Consider the following 26,827-nt stretch of genomic DNA (forward strand, 5'->3'; position numbering starts at 1 on the left):
ATACTCCAATTTTTATCCTATTCAGGCGTTCTCGAACTCGTAAATCCCTTGCTATATTCTAAAAAAATATAAAATATTTTCAAATCAAATTTTCCGAGCGTTTTCTTTTTGTTTAATACATGTTTGTTTAAACATAAGAATTTGATTTGACATGAAAAATTGATTTTTCGTTTATTCACTTACATACACAGATTTTTCTTTTGTCCTCTTCTCGCGTTACATGATCCTGTTTCTAGAAATTTCTAAATATTTCTAGAAATTTTTTATTTAACGCGTACAAGTCTGAACATGAAAAATCATAATTTTTCACGTAAAATACGTCTTTCCCACTATTATTTTTTAAATTTTTGCGAGAGAGGGAGAACGGTAATATAAGCGAATCGACAAGTTCTTCCGCATTCATTCGACTTCAAGTTTACAGAAATACAAGTTTAAGGCACGAAGAAAGAATTCCTCACAGTTTTGCCATTTTACCGGGTTGTCCTGACTATTCATGAAATTTTACAAGTGAAAACAATGGTTACGCGCAAGGAAGTATCCGGCTTTGCGAAATGCGATCGCAATCGCGATATTCGCAAGATAGCTAACAACGACGGCATCGACATCGATAACGCCAGAAGTCACGAACAACGTTGCTTATTGTTATCGACAACGTACGGACTTAATTCTTCTCACACTAAGAAGATACATGTTGGATTGCAGTCGAAGAACGATGGCGGCTTCATGCCGATTGTTAATTAACGGGCAATTACGCCGAAGAAATTTGTTTCGACGTCAACACGTGACGTCAGTTTTAAATCAATATGGAACATATGAATCTATACTTGGAAAAAAATCTAAAGATTAAACCAGATCCTATTATTATCGAGAATATTTCGATCATTTTCACTACTGCTTACGGAGCGAGGGCTGTACTGATGGCATACAAGGAAAACAAGAATCATGCAACGGAAAATAAAGCGGAAGAAGAAGAAGAAGAAGAAAAAGAATCTCAACCGCCGTTGAAAAAACGAAAGACTTACGCAGCTGCAATAGTGATGCAGAAAACTACTTTTCTCGGCTTGGAACATATTAGAAAATGCGTGGATACACATTTGACGTAGCTAGTTTTCATAGTCGATACTGTTGATGCAACTGCGAGATATTTAATTAACGAAATGGAATTAAAACTTCTCTTGTCTTACATTGATTGTGAAATTATAAAACTTACTATCAAAGGCAATTATTAGAAAATTGAACGTAATGTACAAGCGCAAATAAATAACTTAACATTTTTAGATGTTTACTTTAACATTGTATTTGTAAAATTACTTACGTTTTAATTTAATGATTTAATAATTTTTTATTAATTTTTTATTTAAAAAATATCACTAATAAATAAAACTGTTTCTATCTTAAATCTGAACATTTTCTTTTATTCTCCTCCTCCTTCTATAATATTGTTTCCTTGAGTTTTACTGCGAGAGTAGAACATTGCACTGTAGTTTGATTTTCGAGCGTTAAAAAACGAGCTTATTATTCCCGTCACAAGCGAATAGCATAAGGAAAAGCACCGCGTACATCAGCAGCGGTGCTCGGAAAAACGCTGGTGCGAGCTCACCTCCGCAAAAATGCTTACTCGCGTCACCCCGCGGCAACGTATCGGTTAAAATTCGCCGCGGTATTCGCTCGTATGCGTGTAAGAAAACGCTGGCGCGAGCATGTGGCTGCCGCGGATGAAGCCCCGGAGCGTAAAGATAAGGTTATATTCTCTCCCCGCCAAACCTTCTCTTTAATATTTTTAAAAAAACACGTGACACTTGCGTACATTTTTAAATATATTTACACACACACACACATACACATACACACATTCGTTCATGCATTTACACTCTCACACACGCACTCACACGCGTGCGTAATAATTACTAAATTTTACGCAGCAATTTTTTCATTTATGAACTCGCAAATATAACCTAAATTAATAATTTTGCGAAATGGACGCGCGCTGGAAACATCCGTGGACGTCGATCGTCTGCGGATCTACGGGATGCGGAAAAACAATTTTTGTGAAAACTTTTCTTCGGCACTTATCCGACATGTCCGATGTTCGATCCGAGAGAATTTTATTTTATTACGCCGAATGGCAAGATGCGTATCAACGTCTTCAATGCGACACGAGTAAAAATAAAGAAGAAGTTACAAATGATATACATAGGAACGGATACGGTAATACTCTGTTAAAATCGAAGAAAAATATAATCGAATTTCGCGAGGGGTTACCGCGTCCGGAAGATTATTCAAGCGATCCGCTATTTCCAAAATTAGTTATAATCGACGACCTTATGAGAGAATCGTCATCGTGCGACACTATCGTAGATCTATTTACTAAAGAAAGCCACCATTAGAATCTCAGCGTTATACTCATTTCGCAAAATCTTTTCCATCAAGGCCGCGGGCAACGGGATATATCTCTCAACGCTAATTATAGTTTTCAAAAATCCGCGCGATCGCGCTCAAATTCGCCATCTCGCGCGTCAAGTATACCCAGACGATCCGAAATTTCTGGAAGAAGCATACTACGATGCTACCTTACGACCTCACGGGTATTTATTGTTCGATCTGAAACAATCGACTCCAGACGAATATCGATTTCGCACGTGTATTTTTCCCAACGATACAACACATTACGTCTACATTTCTCGTAGATCGATAAATAGAGCAGTAACGGAGGACGTATAAAAAGGCTGCATTTATACGTGAGACTTGTCAATTGCGCAATTTTATCGTAATGGTAACACGTGAAGAAAAGGATAACAAAGAGAGACGTCGACGTCGTCGAAAAAATTCGTCCGCCATAAAGTTCGCCAGGCGGTCTATCGGCGAGAGAAACGTCTGCTTTTTGAAAACTCTTTGTTATATAAAAAAAAATCGAAAGACGTTGTTTTTACGTACTGTTGACAATAATCTGATAAAGTGTATTCAATAGTGTGTTTATAATACGCTCGAGGGAAATGTATCGCTCGAAAATCATGAAAAGTCACGTTTAGCCAAGCATAAATCTATCCTTCGACGCATTGCAGTAAGACGCGGCAATTGGAAAACTAAAAGAAATTTGTTGGTACAACGCGGAGGTTTTTTACCCTACCTTATTGCTCCATTGTTAAGCGCTATATTAGCCAGAATTATCGGCGAATAAAAAATATATAGCGCTTTAAATATTGATTCTCTCTGGGTTAGAAAAAGTTATAAAAATATTTAACACGTTCGTTCGTCATACGGAAAAATGGAGCGAGCGAAAAAAATAGTATTGATTTCTACGGAAAATCTCGAAAGAATGCGGCAAATGCAACAACGTCAAATACAGCCGGAAATAACGGAAACATTAATGAATAATTTGCCAAAAAAAAAAAATACAACGATAACGAATGAGGAAAATGATAATAATAATAATTTTAGCATACGAACTCCTGGAATTCTCTTATCGTGACTTGACGCGGAAATGTGGCGTATTATTAACCTTGCGACTCCCCGCGATGAAGGCGAAAGATGGAAATTGTATAAAGAAGTACTTCAGCGTTATCTTCATTTTGTCCCAGAAGCGAAAAAGCGCTTACGTGACAATATGCGCAATAACTCCGATGACGTTACTAATGTCGACGACGACGACGATCAGGATAAAAATATCGAGTCGCGCACAGATGACGACTTTATGGAAATACAAACTCATGATAATATTTTGATCAGCAGTAGCGGTGCTGTTAGCGAAAGTAGTTTCGGGAAGAAACGTGCACAATCCGCGGAAAAGATCAAAGAAATACTCAGCAGCATACTGCGAACATATCGTTCTAAAGCAAACACGCTATTGAAATATTTGCTAAAAATTCCGTCATCGAAGATTAGCTGGGATAAACACGGACTCGTGACTATAGACGGTGTCGTTGTAGAAGGGTCGAAAATTGGCGATCTTATAAACGAAGCGATACGCGAGAGAAAAACGGTGAAAGCAGTCGGAAGAATTCAGTTTGCTCAATTGCTGAATGACATCCGGCCTTATAGGAAATCGTGATTTGATGACTATGCACTCGCGTAGATCTCCGCGTATTAAAAAGTCACTACTGCGCGGAAGCTCCACTTCGAAAATTCCGCTCGCGCATTCAAGATCGTTCAGACGAAAGTTAGACGAGACCGAAGGAGACTCACAATCAGTGTATTTATCCGTCACTGACGACAGTGACAATAATAAAACATTAAGTGACGGGAATTCATCGCCTGAGAAAAAAAAGGGTTTATTTCATTGGCGTAAATTATAATAATGGAACTCGAAAAATTATATTACGTTCCCTCGCATTACGCTGGTTATTCCGCAACGGAGAATTTATCTCGAGCTGCTAAACCGAATTTTACGCGTAACGATGTCGTCGAATGGCTTAAATCTCAGGATGCATCTACGCTACATCGTTCGGTGCGTCGAAAATTTCCACGTTTACATTAAAACGTGTCAAATATCGACGATTTATGGGAAGCAGATTTAATCGATATTCGTAATCTCAAGAGTTATAAGACGGATATTCTTACTTACTCGTTATTATCGATGTTTTTAGTAAGTTCGTTTGGGTAGAACCATTACGCGACAAAACAGCTACCTGCGTGACAAAAGCCTTCCAACGTATACTTTTGAGAAACAAAGAGCGTCGACTCGTCTACCTGCAGACGGATAAAGGTAAAGAATTTATAGCTCAACCTGCACAAAAGTTCTTAAAAGAAAAAGACATTCGTTTTTGCGTGGCGCGTAATCCCGATGTTAAAGCAGCTGTAGTTGAGCGTTTTAATAGGACACTCAAGGAACGGATGTGGCGTTATTTTACTCATAAAAATACGCGACGTTACATCGATGTTTTACAGGATATCGTTCACTCTTATAATCATACCCGACATACCTCTATTAAAATGCAACCCGCTGCCGTCACGCGGGAAAATGCCCGTATCGCGCGTGAAAATATGAATCGGCGATGGAAAGTCAATGACGACGACGACAACGACAACAACATCGAGAAGAAAAAAAAGCACAGCGATAAACAAAAGGCTAAATACAATCAGGGAGATCTCGTGCGTGTCAGTAAGGCAAAAGTAGTCTTTGAGAAAGAATACGAGGCAAAGTGGAGCGAGGAAATATTTCGAATTCACCGCGTTCTCGAATGGAGAAAACCTCGCGTATACGAATTAAGCGATTTAGCGGGTGAGAATATAGACGGCATATTTTAGGAACAAGAATTAACTCCGGTCAATAAAGATTTGCAAAAGGAAAAATTTATCGTCGAGCGGATAATAAAAAGCAGGAGTCGCGGCAACAATAAACAATTGCTAGTTAGTTGGTAAGGATATCCCTCAAAATTCGACTCTTGGACACTCGCTTCAAGTTTAAGATCTTTGAATTAAAAAAATGAGGGAGAACGAATTTTATATGATTCTCCCGAGCAACAGTAGCATACGTTACTTCCCGGAAAATACAACCACGTGTTTGACCACCGAATTACCCCAACGTATAGAATTGCACGGGCGTTGGGAAGTAGCGCTTACGGAGATTCATTTCCCGTGTATTTTTTTACATATACGCGATAATAAAGGAATAATCAGATTTATCGATATCGACGAAAACAATACATCAGTTACGGCTATGAGATCTCAAGTACCCGCGGGTCCTCAAGTACTCGAGTATGCAAAATATTGTTGCTGGTGTAAATTTTGCAGCTAAATCTGTCGATTCGCATATCGTTTTTCATTATGGCGATTTCGTGATTGGTAAAGTTTTCATCAAACTTAACTGTAAAGAAAATGGTTGTAATATAATACATTATATAAGTTTTTCCGACAAACTGCGTCGCATACTCGACTTCGATATACACATTAAATGTAACGATCTTGTTCAACTCAATAGCGAGCCCGCTGTACCTACTTCATTGCCTGCGTGGTTTTATCACGAAATCGGTATAAAGATTCAATATAATGACGACGACGAAAAGCTCGTTAAAATCGAAAGTAGCGCCGTCATACCCAACATTTTACCGTTGTGGATCTACGATGAAAAAAATGCATTCTCTGCTATTTTACGAACTCACTTTCACACGAATGTTAATAGCCGACGAACCGGATAGTTTATTGCGCGGTATTTCCGACAAACTCTTTGTTTATTGTGACATTTGCGAACCTTATACCATTGCGACGTACAGTCTCCTCTTCTTCAAATAGTTGCGCTCGACTCGCAAAATGATTACGCGTTCGCATCAACTCGGATAAAACATTTCTCGCCCGCTCAATACATCACGCTGCGTCAAACGTGTTTCCGTACGATAGAAATAGATATAAGAGATCATCTGAGACAAAGTATACCATTCGAATTCGGGACGCTGACGGTGACATTGCACTTTAGACGTATCTAATAGATATCGTAAAAACATTCGCTGTCTATGACAGAGAAAACGAGAAAGGGAAAAGAAAAGAAAAAAAAATTTGTTCGTTCTTTGTCGATGGATTATTATTCGACATATTACGACGAATTACAGATTGGGAGGAGCTCGCGGTGGTGGAATTCCGAGTTTTCGTCGGATCGCCCTATCAACGCAGGCACGGTATCGAGAGTTTTCTCGGAGGATTATTCAGACGCGTGCTGCCTTATCTAGGCGTTGCCGCGCGGGCTGTTAGTAAAGAAGCTTTACGCGTGGGTATTAATATAATAGAGGATGTAAAAAATAGTACGCCGCTTAAGGTAACGACTAGACATCGTTTTGAAGAACGCGTTGAAGTTCGCGTAACGAACTCAAAAGACAAGCTAAAGAAAAAATAACTAGTCTCATGAAAGGCTCGGGATATAAAGCAGATACGAAAATGCACGTAGCGCATTTTCCTTTTGCCGGGCACGACAAGCGCATCGTTAAACGTCGTCGCGCGAGTAAGAGAAATTCATCGAAAATCAAAACGAGAAAGAAGAAGAAGAGTACAAAATCTATGAAGAATAAGAGGACGAGGAAAACCCGTGCGGGTGTAGAAAGACTCAAGACATCGGCAAAACGACGTAAAATTGGCAAGAAACGTACCGTATCCGACATATTTTCTTAAATAACGATATTTTAATTCGCTCACATTTAACCATGACGAGGACGACGACGACGAAACAATCGCCGGAGAATAAGTATGTCTTTTCTTCATACATATTCAAGCGAGTGCTTAAAGAGTGAGCTCGATCTCTTTTCTTTACCGCCTACGCAAACCAGTATCGAGAATTCGCAATGGATTCATTACAAACCCGTGACCTCTCTCTCGGACAATTCACCGATAGAATTCGTCATCCCGGGACACGGAGAAGAATATCTAGATCTCACGCATACCCTGCTGAGTCTTTGCGTGCGCGTGAAATCAGGCGACAGGAACGAGCGGCAGCGCTGGCACGGAGAGAGTCGCAGGCCCCGTAAATCATCTACTGCATTCCATCTTAAATCAGGTCGACGTGTATTTCAATCAAAAGCTCGTGTCACCTCCAAACAACGCTTACACGTACCGCGCGTACATCGAGGAATTGTTAAATTATTCTTCACCCGCAAAAACTTCCCATCTAACGTCATGTCTATGGAACGCTGATACACCAAGTCATATGGACGATTCGCTAGAGTCGAAAAACAATACCGCTCTCGCGAGACGCGCCCATTACATTCGAGGCGGGCGAGCGATAGATCTTATACGATCTCCATTGCGACGTCTTCAATCAAGACAAATTCTTAATTAACGGTGTGGAAGTACGTCTGAGACTCGTCCGCTCGAAAGATTCGTTTTGCCTCATGGAAAATAACGATGCGTCGAAAATACATATTCTCAATGCTAGCTTACTAGTGAGAAGAGCGAAAATAAGCTCTGGAGTGTTACTTGCGCTGGCTAGAATGCTGAGTAAAGTTACGGCCAAGTATCCGCTTACGAGAGTCGAGGTTAAAACATTCACGATTCACAGTAGCGTTGCGGGTGAATCATTAGATAATGTAATACTAGGCCAATTATCGAAACAAATAATAGTAGGATTCGTTAATAATAAAGCATTTAATAGAAATAGAAAATTAAATCCGTTTAATTTTAAAAATTACGGTATAAATTTCTTCTCTCTGTACGTCGACGATATGCAAATTTCCAGTAGGCCATTACAACCGATTTTTTTGTCGGAAGAACCGCTTTACGTCAAAGCTTATCAAACACTCTTCGCGGGAACAGGTATCCATTTCTTGAATGAGGGAAATTCTATAAGTAGAAACGATTATTCCAAGGGATACACGCTTTTCGCTTTTGATCTCACACTTGATTTGTCTGCAAATTGCGCCGGGCATTGGAATCTCGTGAGACATGGCAGTTTACGATTAGAAGTACGATTCGAAAAGCCACTTACCGAAACAATTAACTGTATTGTTTACGCCGAATTTGATAATGTAATTGAAATCGACTCGTCGCGTCAAGTCACCGTCGATTTTTCCGGTTAAAATTTTTATCGCCGCATTTACAACTCTTACGTCACAGCGTACCCGATTAAAACTTTTCTGTATTTTTTTTACCCCTTCCTTCTCTTCAACTTCCATTCGTCGACAAGTTTTACAAGAAGAAAATCTTACGATGTTACGAAAAGAAATAGTCAGTTTTCTTCGAGACACGCACGTTGACGGTTTGTGAAAAGCTTAAACCTCGCCTACAAAAAGCGTAGAAATTTTTCATCACAACATGGATATAGTCATCGACATACAAGGCTTCCGCGATGCGGACGAGAAGTTTCTACCTAAGGAAATCGCGGTTGTCGCGATTGTCGACCATTGGATTATGATGGCTCCGTATCCGTTTGGAAAATTACTCGAAAAAGTAAGGCGGCAAAACACATGGCTCACGCAAAATTACTACGGTATCGAATGGTTCGACGGCAAAGCTAATTCAAAATATTTTACGTTGCGTTTACGAGAGATTATAAGATACTCGAGGCACATATACGTCAGAGGCAGCGAAAAAGCATATTACGTATGGATTCTACTTTCCGAAAGATATATAATTTAGAAGATATTTCTCCAGCATTCAAAAATCTAACGGCGGAGAGAGAGTGCGGACAATATTGCACGCACGGATTTCGAAAAATTTTTTATTGCGCATTACATAACGCTTACAAATTAAAGCGCTGGCTACTGGAGCAAAATAATAGTGTCAGCAGTGATATTTTCAGTGTTAGCCAACCCACTAGTTGTAGTTCTTTTAAAAATTTTCAATTGAGCAGTGACGACGACAACGACGACAGCGGTCACGAAAGCGAGAAAACCTGCTACGGTAAAAATTACTTTGTTAGCAGCGTAAATGATAACCCTGTTCTAATTCATAATATAAAAACTCGAGCAAATAGTATAATAGAAACAAAAGATTTGTCAAGCGTCGAGCAGTCAATTGAGAAAGAAGAAGAAGAAGAAAGATTTACGGAGCGCAAATTGTCGTGCAGAAACGTTACAGCGGGAGAAGTAAAAACTGAAGTTATTCAAATAATACCAGGATCCGCGCGTTTATCTTCGCGTCAAAAAAATGAACTCTTGCGAAATTCTACGGGCATTGCGTCATATCGATGTCAAGCATGCGGAAGTTTATTCCGCCGACAGAGTTCCGAGGGTGTGGACGAGGTCGACGGCTATCGTCGCTAATACAGACGATTATAATAGACCTGGTGAACACTGAGTCGCTTTCTTCCTCGACAAACATGGAAGAAGCATCTACTTTGATAGCTACGAACTACCTCCTCTGGAACCAGGATTTTTCCTTCGACTTCGACAAAACTCCGTCATTCATTGTAACGTCCAGACAAATTTCAAAATCTCAATCTTTTTCAAAAACTTCTTTAAACATTCTTTAAACTATTAGTCATGACAATCTTTAGCCTGCATGAAAGACTGGTAATAACGGATATTTAATCACACATATAATTACTCATAGGTTAAAACATGTCTTTTTACAAATGACAATGAGAGTAGCAACCTACTTTTAAATAATAATATTAATATCATAAAAAGCATAATCAACAAGGGTGCTCTGCTCTTGATCATTCGCTAGGAAACATAAATAAAGGTTAGAGAATAAGCGCGCCTAAGTAAGACAACGAATGTATGTTCTAATTTCTGAAACACCTTACATACTGTATGCGACTAAGCCTCTGTATATCTTACACTATACTTGCGAGCCCCTAAGCGCCGTACACATTGCATGTCGTATAACCCCTTATATCCGTCATACGCTCTAACCCCTGAGTGTCTTATACACTCCATACAGCCACGAATATGTAGGAGTATTCTTTAGGCGTCACTTCACTGACCAACACACAACACTGACAAAATCTACAATACCGATTACCGACATTAAGGACAGAATAACTAACTTACCTGCCTAAGATGAATATGGAAATCGACATTACCGACCAATGATAAAACAAAAGCATCAATTTACATTCAACTAATAAATAAGAATGTAAGTTGACGTAAATCAGATTAATTTATTATTTACTTTTGAGTAAAGATACTTAATTATGATCAATTAAAATTAATATTAATCAAAATTAATATTTGTCGCTAGTGGTGAAAATAAGCTTAAACAACTTGACTACAACGTAACTAGCAATTTTATTTCATTATTTCACGACGTTTCGACCATTTGGTTGTGGTCCTTTTCAAGTGAAATTTCATCAATTAAACCGAGGTTAACATAACATCACACCGGTGTTATTTGAAATCGAAAGTTAAACGTTAAAAGAGGAACACGTCCCATCGTTATGATATTAAAAGTTAAAAGTTAAAAGAGGAACACGTCCCATCGTTATGATGTTTCGTCAACGACGTCGTTAAAAGTTAAAAGTTAAAAGTTAAAAGAAGAACACGTCCCATCGTTATGATGTTTCGTCAACGACGTCGTTGACGAAACATCATAACAATGGGACGTGTTCCTCTTTTAACTTTTAACTTTTAACATCATAACGATGGGACGTGTTCCTCTTTTAACGTTTAACTTTCGATTTCAAATAACACCGGTGTGATGTTATGTTAACCTCGGTTTAATTGATGAAATTTCACTTGAAAAGGACCACAACCAAATGGTCGAAACGTCGTGAAATAATGAAATAAAATTGCTAGTTACGTCGTAGTCAAGCTGTTTAATACTTAATTATCATTTTTAGAATTATGAAGAAAACTAAAGTAGTTGGTTGATTTACATTTAACTAATAAATAGGAATGTAAATTGACGCAAATCAGATCAGTTTATTGTTTACTTTGAATTCGTGATTAATAAATAAAGGTACTTGATTATTATTTTTAGAATCACAAAGTGGTTGGTCAATTTACATTCAGTTAAAGAATAAAAATGTAAATCAAAGAAGATAAAATCATTTTATTTTAGTTATACAATTTTTGTTTTTATCTAACGTTAAATTCACAGATTATCGACCAAATAACTTTTAATTTATTTTAACGTTGAAATATGAAATAATTCAAAGTAAGTTGATAAACAATATTTAATAAATATATATTGATAACAATATTAATATTTTATAGTTGTTTTACAATTATAAAAATAGCGAAATTAAATTTAAAAGATCTCAAATGTATAAAATACATATATATATTTTATAAATTAAACTTCGGCTTGTATACAATTAAAATATGTGATATAATAAAAGGCCAACTTAACGAGCTTATATGATATTAATTGAAAAAATTTTTTTATTAATTTACGTCATAATATACAAAAGTTAAGATAAACGTTTCGACTGTACGACAGTCTTTTTCAATATCCTGCTAATATGTCAAAAAATTAATTTAGTCATATCGACCTTATCATAAATACAACATTTATGAGATTATCATATGACGAACGCAGTACAAAATTCATGTTTGTTGGCTTGAGTTAGAGCGTCAGATTTATGTATGTCATGCTGTTATATTATGTAACGACACTGTGAACAAATTAATATATCCGCTCAAATATTACATTTTAGATTTTTAATAAATAGTATTAACTTACTTTTTTGTCACGAACATAACACTTTTTTTAAAAAATTATATTTTTTTATTTAACATAATCACAATGTGTACTTTTTTAAAAAACAAATCGATATCTGTATCTTACAATGTCGGCGCGCTGTATATATACCCAATTTTTAAGATGACGTAGACAATTTTTTTAGAATATCAAAATAAGAACCGTCAAGACGCTCGGTGTCCTTTTTTAGGTTGATACTGTTGTTTTCTTCTTTAATATATATCATTTCTGATATCAACCTTTTATAATAATTCTTTTCATAATCTAGGATTTTTGTGTCGTTCCAATTGAAATTGTGTGTAAATTTTACAATATGATCAGAAACCACCGAGTGCCTTGCTGAATCTAATCTAATATTATTTTTATGTTCATTTACTCTTGTACCTAATTGTCTTTTCGTCTGTCCTACATATGTAGCATCACAATTATTACACGAAATCTTATATATGACCCCCGAATTATTTTGGAGCTTATCCCTGTCTTTTTGCGTTTTTATGACTCTGTTTAATTTCTTTAGACATCTGTATCCTACTGTTATATTTGATTTCTTTAATTCTGATGCTACTAGTTCCGAGCTTCTTTCAATATATGGTATCGCTATGAATTTTTTATTATTGTCATTATTTATGATTTCGTTATTTATATCTTGAGTCATTTCTTTGTTTAATCTATTAACAATAAGGAACTTCAGTCTATTATTGATTTCTGAGAAAATGAGATCAAGAGGATAACTATTGCTCAATAAAATCTCTATGATTAATGTTAAATTTTTACTATGAAAACGGGGATGTGATAATAATATTGACCGGTCTACTAAATTATATATTACACTTTTTTTGTGGCATATAGGATGATTTGAATGATATGAGAGTGTTCTACCCGAAAATGTTTTTTTCTGAAACCAATCTATATATATTATGTTATTTATAATTTTGAGTGAGATATCTAAAAAACTTATGCTACGGTTATCCTCTCTTTTTATTGTGAATTTTAATCTATCGTGACAATCATTAAATTTTTCTACTAGATATGTGACTTGATCTTCCGGCAAGCAAAGCAAGATATCATCGACGTAGCGATAGTAAAACCTTATATTAACATTTATAGTTTCAAGAATCCTAGTTTATATATCTATACCTAGTTTATATTATATAAAAAGTAATATATTATAAAAGTTATATTATAAAAAAGTAAGTTAATACTATTTATTAAAAATCTAAAATGTAATATTTGAGCGGATATATTAATTTGTTCACAGTGTCGTTACATAATATAACAGCATGACATACATAAATCTGACGCTCTAACTCAAGCCAACAAACATGAATTTTGTACTGCGTTCGTCATATGATAATCTCATAAATGTTGTATTTATAAGAAGGTCGATATGACTAAATTAATTTTTTGACATATTAGCAGGATATTGAAAAAGACTGTCGTACAGTCGAAACGTTTATCTTAACTTTTGTATATTATGACGTAAATTAATAAAAAAATTTTTTCAATTAATATCATATAAGCTCGTTAAGTTGGCCTTTTATTATATCACATATTTTAATTGTATACAAGCCGAAGTTTAATTTATAAAATATATATATGTATTTTATACATTTGAGATCTTTTAAACTTAATTTCGCTATTTTTATAATTGTAAAACAACTATAAAATATTAATATTGTTATCAATATATATTTATTAAATATTGTTTATCAACTTACTTTGAATTATTTCATATTTCAACGTTAAAATAAATTAAAAGTTATTTGGTCGATAATCTGTGAATTTAACGTTAGATAAAAACAAAAATTGTATAACTAAAATAAAATGATTTTATCTTCTTTGATTTACATTTTTATTCTTTAACTGAATGTAAATTGACCAACCACTTTGTGATTCTAAAAATAATAATCAAGTACCTTTATTTATTAATCACGAATTCAAAGTAAACAATAAACTGATCTGATTTGCGTCAATTTACATTCCTATTTATTAGTTAAATGTAAATCAACCAACTACTTTAGTTTTCTTCATAATTCTAAAAATGATAATTAAGTATTAAACAGCTTGACTACGACGTAACTAGCAATTTTATTTCATTATTTCACGACGTTTCGACCATTTGGTTGTGGTCCTTTTCAAGTGAAATTTCATCAATTAAACCGAGGTTAACATAACATCACACCGGTGTTATTTGAAATCGAAAGTTAAACGTTAAAAGAGGAACACGTCCCATCGTTATGATGTTAAAAGTTAAAAGTTAAAAGAGGAACACGTCCCATCGTTATGATGTTTCGTCAACGACGTCGTTGACGAAACATCATAACGATGGGACGTGTTCCTCTTTTAACTTTTAACTTTTAACTTTTAACGACGTCGTTGACGAAACATCATAACGATGGGACGTGTTCCTCTTTTAACTTTTAACTTTTAACATCATAACGATGGGACGTGTTCCTCTTTTAACGTTTAACTTTCGATTTCAAATAACACCGGTGTGATGTTATGTTAACCTCGGTTTAATTGATGAAATTTCACTTGAAAAGGACCACAACCAAATGGTCGAAACGTCGTGAAATAATGAAATAAAATTGCTAGTTACGTCGTAGTCAAGTTGTTTAAGCTTATTTTCACCACTAGCGACAAATATTAATTTTGATTAATATTAATTTTAATTGATCATAATTAAGTATCTTTACTCCAAAGTAAATAATAAATTAATCTGATTTACGTCAACTTACATTCTTATTTATTAGTTGAATGTAAATTGATGCTTTTGTTTTATCATTGGTCGGTAATGTCGATTTCTATATTCATCTTAGGCAGGTAAGTTAGTTATTCTGTCCTTAATGTCGGTAATCGGTATTGTAGATTTTGTCAGTGTTGTGTGTTGGTCAGTGAAGTGACGCCTAAAGAATACTCCTACATATTCGTGGCTGTATGGAGTGTATAAGACACTCAGGGGTTAGAGCGTATGACGGATATAAGGGGTTATACGACATGCAATGTGTACGGCGCTTAGGGGCTCGCAAGTATAGTGTAAGATATACAGAGGCTTAGTCGCATACAGTATGTAAGGTGTTTCAGAAATTAGAACATACATTCGTTGTCTTACTTAGGCGCGCTTATTCTCTAACTTTTATTTATGTTTCCTAACGAATGATCAAGAGCAGAGCACCCTTGTTGATTATGCTTTTTATGATATTAATATTATTATTTAAAAGTAGGTTGCTACTCTCATTGTCATTTGTAAAAAGACATGTTTTAACCTATGAGTAATTATATGTGTGATTAAATATCCGTTATTACCAGTCTTTCATGCAGGCTAAAGATTGTCATGACTAATAGTTTAAAGAATGTTTAAAGAAGTTTTTGAAAAAGATTGAGATTTTGAAATTTGTCTGGACGTTACAATGAATGACGGAGTTTTGTCGAAGTCGAAGGAAAAATCCTGGTTCCAGAGGAGGTAGTTCGTAGCTATCAAAGTAGATGCTTCTTCCATGTTTGTCGAGGAAGAAAGCGACTCAGTGTTCACCAGGTCAAAGATTGTCATGACTAATAGTTTAAAGAATGTTTAAAGAAGTTTTTGAAAAAGATTGAGATTTTGAAATTTGTCTGGACGTTACAATGAATGACGGAGTTTTGTCGAAGTCGAAGGAAAAATCCTGGTTCCAGAGGAGGTAGTTCGTAGCTATCAAAGTAGATGCTTTTTCCATGTTTGTCGAAAAAGAAGGCGACCTAGTGTTCACCAGGACTATTATAATCGTATGTATTAGCGACGATAGCCGTCGACCTCGTCCACACCCTCGGAACTCTGTCGACAGAATAAACTTCCGCATGCTTGACATCGATATGACGCAATGCCCGTAGAATTTCGCAAGAGTTCATTTTTTTGACGCGAAGATAAACGCGTGGATCCTGGTATTATTTGAATAACTTCAGTTTTTACTTTTCCCGCTGTAACGTTTCTGCACGACGATTTGCGCTCCGTAAATCTTTCTTCTTCTTCTTCTTTTTTCTTAATTGACTAGTCGACGCTTGACAAATCTTTTGTTTCTATTATACTATTTGCTCGAGTTTTTATATTATGAATTAGAACAGAGTTATCATTTACGCTGCTAATAAAGTAATTTTTACCGTAGCAGGTTTTCTCGCTTACGTGACCGCTGTCGTTGTTGTCGTCACTGCTCGATTGAAAATTTTCGAGAGAACTACAACTAGTGGGTTGGCTAACGCTGAGAATATTACTGCTGCCGCTATTATTTTGCTCCAGTAGCCAGCACTTTAATTTGTAAGCGTTATGTAATGCGCAATAAAAAATTTTTCGAAATCCGTGCGTGCAATATTGTCCGCACTCTCTCTCCGCCGTTAGATTTGTGAATGCTGGAGAAATATCTTCTAAATTATATATCTTTCGGAAAGTAGAATCCGTACGTAATATGCTTTTTCGCTGCCTCTGACGTATATGTGCCTCGAGTATCTTATAATTTCTCGTAAACGCAACGTAAAATATTTTGAATTATCTTTGCCGTCGAACCATTCGATACCGTAGTAATTTCGCGTGAGCCATGTGTTTTGCCGCCTTACTTTTTCGAGTAATTTTCCAAACGGATACGGAGCCATCATAATCCAATGGTCGACAATCGCGACAACCGCGATTTCCTTAGGTAGAAACTTCTCGTCCGCATCGCGGAAGCCTTGTATGTCGATGACTATATCCATGTTGTGATGAAAAATTTCTACGCTTTTTGTAGGCGAGGTTTAAGCTTTTCACAAACCGTCAACGTGCGTGTCTCGAAGAAAACTGACTATTTCTTTTCGTAACATCGTAAGATTTTCTTCTTGTAAAACTTGTCGACGAATGGAAGTTGAAGAGAAGGAAGGGGTAAAAAAAATACAGAAAAGTTTTAATCGGGTACGCTGTGACGTGAGAGTTGTAAATGCGGCGATAAAAATTTTAACCGGAAAAATCGACGGTGACTTGACGCGACGAGTCGATTTCACTTGTCTGCGCGGACTCACGCTTTGCTCAATATTGTCTAGAGATTGCGGCGGATGTCAGCGAAAATAAGCACAGGTGTATTAAATCGTGCGATAAACGCACTTCCGGTCGAGCTTCATATTCCCGGATATCAATTTTGCAGCCCAGGAACTCGTTTAAAAAAGCGTTTGGCTAGAGGTGATCAAGGCGTCAACCCATTAGACGCGGCGTGTCGTGAACACGATATAGCGTACTCTCGGAGCAGCAAACTCACCGAGAGACACGCGGCGGATAAGGTACTCACCGAAAAAGCGAAAACTCGTATCGTCGCGAAAGACTCGAGTCTCGGTGAGAGAGCCGCGGCCGCAGTTGTCTGGGCAGCGATGTAAGCCAAGACCAAGCTTGGCATGGGCTTGAAGAAAAGGACGAAAAAGAGGACGAAGAAGAGAAGGATACTTTCGGCAGCGAAACGAGGTGGATTTTTACCGATTTTACCAATGCTGGGCGCGTTCGGATCCCTGGTCGGCGGAGCGGCTGGCGTAGCAAAAGCGGTGAACGACAATAAAGCCGCGCAACGTCGGTTGCAAGAGATACTACGCCACAATCGCGCCATGGAAGGCCGCGGACTGTATCTCGCCCCTTACAAATATGGAGGAGCGAAAAAAAAAACGTTAAAAATGCCGCAAGGTGTAACTACAAATGTGCAATTGCTACAACTTGCAAAACGTATGCACATTCCATATTTTAAAGATGTATTTATGCGCAATAATTTACCAATAAATGGCGCGCGAGAAAATGAGAGCGGTATCGTCAATCTGGACAACACAGACGGTCCTGGCACTCATTGGGTAGCATATGCAAAAAGGGGAAATCGCGCAATCTATTTCGACAGTTTTGGCAATCTTCGACCACCCGAGGAATTGGTGCGATATATAAATGTGCCGAAATTGGAATACAATTACACCTTTTATCAAACGTATGATCAGAGTATCTGTGGACAATTGTGCTTGCAGTTTCTCCGAGATTTCTCGCCGCAAATTTAAAGACTGACATTGCGCTATTTAACTCAGCTTTGTCAACATGTCGCTAACACTAACATTGACTGGGAAGAGTAGCGTCCTCGCGGCGACCTACTTTCCGCCCATAGATTTGAGCGACGCGGACTACGAGCTCGGTTTGACGGATTTTGAAACTTATCACACTGTATCGAATGTGAATTCCTCGAATAATAAATTTTACTACGGCACAGACGACGCGGAAATTACGATTCCCGAGGGATCGTACGAGCTGCAAGCGATACATGAATTTTTGAAACGTGCACTTTCTCGAAAACATAATGCTGTTAGCGATAAAAGTGTCGACGATAAAGTTACCCAATCGTACTCCGCGCTAATCACAATACGATGAGAAGCGAGATCAAGTGTGCCTACAGAGTAAACTTTAGCATGCCCAACAACATTGGATCACTGCTGGGATTTTCGAATCGTATACTGCAACCGCGAAAATGGCACAAATCGAACGGCGATTAATATTATCAATGTGAACATTATCCGCATAGAGTGTAACGTGACCGCGGGTGCATACAGCAACGATAAACTCGTTCACACGATACATGAATTTTAACCGAGGGTACCACCAGGATATAAGATATCGGAAACGCCGGCGCAGATCATTTACCTGCCGGTCTTCGTACGGAGCATTACTGATTTAGTGTTACGCGTTGCTGACCAGGAAGGACGATTGCTCGATTTTCGAGGTAAAGAGATAACAGTTAGATTGCACGTACGACGGCGGGCCACCCTCGTGCGACGGGATGCTCGTGTTGAATAAAGACACGAAGAACACAATCAGGCCAGCGGCAACATCATTCGCTAATATCAAATCAGCCGCGAAGAAGAGACTCACGTCGTCAAACGTTCCGTTTTTACAATCTTTGGGATTTGCGGTGCGCGCCATCTGAACAATGACTGAGATTCTCAACATCGAGGAAGAGCCAGTCTTTGACGATCGCATCGTCAAGATTGAGACTTACACATACAACCCGTTTGCCAACACAACATTTGGATACAGCGACGAAATAAGAATACCCATACAACAACAGGATTTATATACGTTGCCGTATGAGATTTTTCTCTACATCGAGGGAGAACTGCGGATAAATCATCCAGTTGAGAGATCCAATATGGCGCTGGGAAATAATTTCGTCGCATTCATGTTTGACGAAATTCGCTATGAGCTCGATAGTGTGGAGATTGATCGCAACAGGAATGTGGGAATAACAAGTCTGCTGAAAAACTATGTAACAATGTCATCCGATAGAAGCGTGATTATGCGAAATGCAGGCTGGGATAGCCCAACTACTGTGAATGGATACTTTAATTTTTGTGTGCCGCTGCACATGTTGCTGGGATTTTGCAAGAATTACAAACGCGTGGTTATTAATGCGCGTCATGAGTTGATCTTAATACGAGCGTGCAACGACAATAATTGTCTGTATGGAGATTCTGCACTGGAGCCTGCGATCAACATATTCAAGATACAATGGCGAATGCTACACGTGTTATTGAGCGAGATTAAGAAGCTGTCGATGCTGCGCGCTCTGGAAAGAGAACGTTACCTCAGCATGGGTTTCCGCTTGTGGGATCTATACGAATTTTCTCTATTGCAGCGTACGACCAAGCATTCGTGGGCCATTAAGACGGCGACTCAACTGGAAAAGCCGCGATATGTAATTTGTGCCCTGCAGACAGGGCGGAAAAACATGTCCGAGGATACGAGTCGATTCGACAACTGTAAATTAACCAACGTGAAACTCTATCTGAACTTGGAATGTTATCCGTACGAGGAGAATATACCTAATAATACCACAGCATATTGTCTCATCATGCACGATCGCGTGATCCAGTACAACCCGTTGACCAACGTTGTGCGCAAAATCACCTAAAAATGTTTACACAACTACGCGTGAGAGAGAGAGAAGGAGGATACATAATCATGATGATGCAAGATGTCTGAAGAGTATTGTAATACCTCTCGACTGACTCACATCGAAGAGATCATGTCCGCACCAACGTTTGTCGACCTGCAAGGATTTATCCTAAACAAACGATTTATCGTGAAGGAAGCGGCATGTGTGTGAAGTTAGCGTCTCAAATGTCAGCATCTCACAAATAAACGTCAAATTTTCTTGCATCCAGCATAGTTCTACAGTTCTTGATAAGTTTTAACAATAGTTCCGTCGAATTAACTATTAATATATAGATTTGACGAAATGAGATGCCAACTTCCAAAAACACCTCATAGCATCTCATCATATTTCAAATATTTGATCACAAAGCAGTAATATTCCGCAGAGTTCTATCGCTTACACACATTCTGTCAATAGTTCTGTCGATAAAACACCATAGAAAATAATTTGTCATTACAAAACGAATTTACGTACAGGTGTAAGATGCGTTTCGATAGTTCTGTCGATTCTAAAACAGTTCTGATATTCTTACATAGTAAAAGAATTAGTTTCTAAAGAGTTCCGAGCAATGGTTGCTTGAAATTATTTACGAAAAATTTTTTACTTGCGCGCGAGATCGCATATACGTGTATAGATGTGAGATGCCGGTCGATTTTCAACAGTTCTGTCGATTTTAAAATAATTCTGATATTCTTACTCAAACAGAGAATTATTTTCTAAAGAGTTCCGAGCGATAGAGGCTTGAAATTATTTACAAAAAATTTTTTACTTGCACGCGAGACCGCATATACGCGTATAGATGTGAGATGCCGGTCGTTTTTCAACAGTTCTGTCGATTTTAAAATAATTCTGATATTCTTACTCAAACAGAGAATTAGTTTCTAAAGAGTTCCGAGCGATAGAGGCTTAAAATTATTTACAAAAAATTTTTTACCTGCATGCGAGACCGCATATACGCGTATAGATGTGAGATGCCGGTCGATTTTCAACAGTTCTGTCAATTTTAAAATAATTCTGATATTCTTACTTAAACAGAGAATTACTTTCTAAAGAGTTCCGAGCGATGGAGGCTTGAAATTATTTACGAAAAATTTTTTACTTGCGCGCGAGATCGCATATACGTGTATAGATGTGAGATGCCGGTCGATTTTCAACAGTTCTGTCGATTTTAAAATAATTCTGATATTCTTACTTAAACAGAGAATTAGTTTCTAAAGAGTTCCGAGCGATAGAGGCTTGAAATTATTTACAAAAAATTTTTTACTTGCACGCGAGACCGCATATATGCGTATAGATGTGAGATGCCGGTCGATTTTCAACAGTTCTGTCGATTTTAAAATAATTCTGATATTCTTACTTAAACGGAGAATTAGTTTCTAAAGAGTTCCGAGCGATGGAGGCTTGAAATTATTTACAAAAAATTTTTTACTTGCACGCGAGACCGCATATACGCGTATAGATGTGAGATGCTCCAATTGATTTTTGTGCTTGTATTTTAAAATTTTCTATGTATTGCATGTTTTGATATTTTATTTGTCGGATTTTCTTACTCTTGGCACTACCCGGAACCAACGACGGGGACGTGGTAAGATTTGGCTCCATTTTTTTCGTTTTTTTGGGGTTTTAAAAATTTTTTTGTTTTTTTTTTAATTTTTTTTATTTTTTTTTATTTTTTTTTTTTTAGTGTTATTTTATGCTTTAATATTTTATAAATTTTTTTAGCTATCTTAAAATTTTGCACTGAAAGATCACGTAATAAATGAAAAATAAAATTCACGTAATAAAACAAAAATAAAATTCACGTAATTAAACAAAAATAAAATTCACGTAATAAAACAAATAAAATCACGTAATAAAACAAATTATAATATTAATTGTACCATTAGCAATAGTAATTTCAGTAAAAATAATAATAGTGATCTTTTCATAAGTCTCATTATTTACAAAAAATTTTTACTTGCGCGCGAGACCGTATATACGTGTATAGATGTGAGATGCCGGTCGATTTTCAACAGTTCTGTCGATTTTAAAATAATTCTGATATTCTCACTTAAACAGAGAATTAGTTTCTAAAGAGTTCCGAGCGATGGAGGCTTGAAATTATTTACGAAAAATTTTTACTTGCGCGTGTGGTCTTATTTACGCGTAGAAAGTGACAGAAGCATTTGGACCGTCCGTTCGGACGTATCGTACGCCAACGTACGCTTGCGCGCCCCTCCACTCACGACGCGGCGGCGCGATTCCTTCTTTCTGCTTCGACTTACGGACAGCGGCGCGATTCCTTTTTTCTGCTTCGACTTACGGACAGAACACTCGTCCCACGAGTCTCATTTTCACTATCTCTCTTAAAGTAACCTATATGTTAAATTTACTAATTTACATTTGATAGATTCACCGTACACAGAATACTTGTGTCCGTGAGCTGTCGAGATGTTCTGAGATTGTTTTATACAATATTATTAAAACATTATCTTCAATGTTCTTCCTAATTACTTCTTTGTATGCTTCAATTCACGTAATTAATTAATACAGTTGAATTGAATTGAAAAATATCAGTTTATTATACTTTTTAGTTCTAATATACATTTTATATCTGTTGTAAACTGATAAAATGCCGTACGATAAACTGATATTAAAAGAAATTTTATTGCAGAATGAATGCCGAACTCTCGATATTAATGGCAGAATCTTACCTCCATCCAACTCTGTTTATCGGTTGATTGCTAATCGTATGGCGTTACGTGGTTCACATATTAAACCACGTCACGTATATACAATTGTAAATGAAGATCGCAATGAGTTCAAAACTTTAATTACGACGACACATAACATAAAACCAGAGGGTAAAAAAAGTTTCGATATAAGCGATAGTGTCGATGATTCTAATAATGTTGGTTCCATTTCCAATTCATCGGGGAGCGTTTTTTCCAAAAAAATAAAATTAATTCTATCGCCCCAAAAGTGGTTGGAAATTTGTCCAAAAAAGAAAATTTCTAGTGGGCGAGTTTATTGGAAACTTCAAGAAGGATGGGCTGATATTATTGCAGAGCGAATATATCAACAGCATGAATTGATTGACTGTGTATTCTCATTCAAAAATAATTTAATAACACCAGCAGCAACTGCTAAATGCTTTGCAAGATTTTTTGGTTATTGTACGGAATGCAAGGCCAAATTAACTGGGCTATTACACAAGTCCCCAATGGATGATGTTGACGTGATATTCACTTGTCGCATAGAAAATATTTGGCCGCACATCCATACTGGAAAACGAAAAAGACAATTGAGAGGCAAACGTCGCGAAAAAATCGCCAATCAATTAATTCAACAACGGAAAGACGCAATTACTTTCCAACGCGAAGAGGCAAGACGTTTGAAAAAATTTGGAGGAAAAAATCTTGCAATCATTCCGAATACCGCTACCTTACGCAAAGCAAAGGAAATCAATTATTAAAGCTACATGGACTGGAGTTCATAAATCCTCTTATAAATCTGCTCCATCAATCGGAATGCGGAAAATATGCGGGTTGTATCCATAGTATAAGTTTATTAAAATTTTATTGCATCTATTGGTCGCCAGAACAACAACAAATATATACTTCTCGGTGTAAAAAAAATCGAAATGCTATCTTAACAATCGATGCAACAGGAAGTATAGCGACACGGATAACGAAGAGCGACCCGCACGTGTTTTTGTATCAGTACATGCTTGTAACAAAGGAAGGCAGTGTGCCAGTTTTTCAGATGGTTTCTGCAGATCAAAGGTCGTTCATAATTGCCCATTTTTTACGTTTCATTTTAACAAAAAATATGCTACGACCATCTATAGTTGTGTGTGATTTTGGGCGAGCTTTAGTAAATGCTGTTGCAGAAGTATTCGGCAGATGTTCCGATTTGCGTGACTATTTGCAAAAATGTTATGATGTAACTGTACAGGGTTCATCGGTATTACCAGCGGCATATGTAAGACTCGACGTGAGTCATTTTATTTCAATGGTGTCTCGGTGGAAATGTTTGGATAAAAAGATAATAGCGGCCCGGCGATTTTACATACGCTGTATTTCCCAAGCGTATCAAATGCAGGATTTCGACAAATTAACAGATTTTATAGAGTCGATGTTAGCTGTGGCGTTAAGCGAAACGATTGGCAATACGAGTGATGGAACGCCTGTACCAGCTGATATATGCATTCAATCTCTCAATAACATGATTAAGGGAATAGTTTTGATAGAGGACGAAGATAGTGCCCAAAATTCTAATGAAGATTTTGAAGAGAATAGTGATGAGAAGGACGACATCATTGATTCGGATTGGCAGATATGGACGAATAAAATATATTCTAATGCGGAGAATATAGGTAGAAAATCGAATACCGGAAACATAATTAACGGATGTTACAATCCCGAATTCGCTCGTTGTTTGATAAATCGTTTATTACCATATATTCCACTATGGACTGGCATTATGCGACGCTTCTTCGAAGATAGTTCGATAATCGCAACGTCTGCGTCAGTTGAATCCGTGTTTGCCGATATAAAACATCGAGCTTTTAACATTAAATTGCCAATGCGTATTGACAAGTTCGTTTTCCAACATCTTGATTATCTTGATGGGAAAATAAAATTGGCTTCAAACGAACATGATTTATCAGAAAAAAATGAAACGGACTTAAAGAATAGAATGATCACTCAAGGAGACGAATCTAAATCAGAAATCCACAGTTTTCTAAAATCCGAAATCGATTCTGCAACAGATGTGCTAAGCATATCATCCGTTAATAAATCAGAAAAAGATTTGGAAAACGGAAGATATAAAGAAAGCCACATATCACAAAAAAATGATAAGTCACCAGTAAATCAACATGAATATACACAGTCGACAAACAATTTTAACAGTAAAGTTTCTACTTTTACTAATAACGACGATGCTGATGAAAAATCGATAAGTGATTTGGACATGCACAGCATTGATATACGTTCAAGTACAGCCAATGATTGTAATATATGGAATACATGCGAAAACTGGCGTGGAAAAGCCGAATTAAAATGTACTGCTGAATTAAATAACTCTCCGATAAAGAAAAGAGTAAAGCCTTCATATTTGGATAAATGTCCGGAATGGGAATTTATCAAGAACACAAAGGTATCAAAGCAGCCGGCATTTAAAAATGGCTTATTTTGTAATCCCGTAATTCTCGGAAAGCTTAGGCTCAACGTACGAAACACCTGCGCATTTGACTCTTTATTTCAAGTTGTTATGAGTGCAATAGCATCAAATCAAATTTATCGCGAAATAATTGATAAATCAGCGAACAAAACCGCACAATTAGCTATGAAAATACTTACAGATAAACAGAAACTAATGGCGGATGATTACCGAAAAAGAGCACAAATACTTTCCGACATAGGATTATTTAAAGTCGAATCATTCACAAGAACAATAAAACGGTTAGATGCTGAGTGCAATGTAGTCCATCTAGCACAGTACCTTTTTAGTGACCTGCCAAGCTATAAAACAGAAGTTTTCTGCCAATGCGGCTATAATTTCAATAGACAAAACATTACCCTCAATATTAACGTGGACCTTATACTGTCCCAAGGCTTTGGTATAATGCAACAAGCAATAGACGATGGACACAAAACTAAACGTACATGCTTAAAATGTTCTACACTGATTGAGGACAAAAATGAATACGGACCGCACATAATTATTGACACAACAGTTTTAACAGATGATAGATACAAAATCCCAAACAAAATTCTTAATCACACTCTTGGATCAATAGCTCAAACCGTCGTTGTTCACAACAGAATATACATATTAGCCGGGGTTGTAGGTTGGAAGCCGGGGCATTATATTGGTTATGCCAAATCTGGTTTGTACTGGCATGAATACAATGATCTTGGACCAACTTGTGAGAGCGTAAATCCAAACAAAAAAATCCAACCACATTTAATTTTTTATATATTTTCAGGCGAAAAACAGTAAGGGATTGTATGATGATACAAAGGTAGCAGGTCTCTTGCATTTCAGATCTGAGATTAAATATGAGACTTATGAAAAGATCACTATTATTATTTTTACTGAAATTACTATTGCTAATGGTACAATTAATATTATAATTTGTTTTATTACGTGATTTTATTTGTTTTATTACGTGAATTTTATTTTTGTTTAATTACGTGAATTTTATTTTTGTTTTATTACGTGAATTTTATTTTTCATTTATTACGTGATCTTTCAGTGCAAAATTTTAAGATAGCTAAAAAAATTTATAAAATATTAAAGCATAAAATAACACTAAAAAAAAAAAATAAAAAAAAATAAAAAAAATTAAAAAAAAAACAAAAAAATTTTTAAAACCCCAAAAAAACGAAAAAAATGGAGCCAAATCTTACCACGTCCCCGTCGTTGGTTCCGGGTAGTGCCAAGAGTAAGAAAATCCGACAAATAAAATATCAAAACATGCAATACATAGAAAATTTTAAAATACAAGCACAAAAATCAATTGGAGCATCTCACATCTATACGCGTATATGCGGTCTCGCGTGCAAGTAAAAAATTTTTTGTAAATAATTTCAAGCCTCCATCGCTCGGAACTCTTTAGAAACTAATTCTCCGTTTAAGTAAGAATATCAGAATTATTTTAAAATCGACAGAACTGTTGAAAATCGACCGGCATCTCACATCTATACGCATATATGCGGTCTCGCGTGCAAGTAAAAAATTTTTTGTAAATAATTTCAAGCCTCTATCGCTCGGAACTCTTTAGAAACTAATTCTCTGTTTAAGTAAGAATATCAGAATTATTTTAAAAT

At 36.6% G+C, this 26,827-nt stretch overlaps 1 pseudogene; it reads left to right on the forward strand.

Moving 5' to 3' along the window:
- The first annotated feature begins 516 nt into the window (after positions 1–516).
- LOC146724069 (uncharacterized) lies at positions 517–1,349 on the forward strand (annotated as a pseudogene).
- The last annotated feature ends 25,478 nt before the right edge of the window (positions 1,350–26,827 follow it).

This window comes from Nylanderia fulva, unplaced genomic scaffold (assembly GCF_048542155.1).
Source record: "Nylanderia fulva isolate GAGA-0341 unplaced genomic scaffold, ASM4854215v1 Scaffold150, whole genome shotgun sequence".
NCBI classification, from domain to species: Eukaryota; Metazoa; Arthropoda; class Insecta; order Hymenoptera; family Formicidae; genus Nylanderia; species Nylanderia fulva.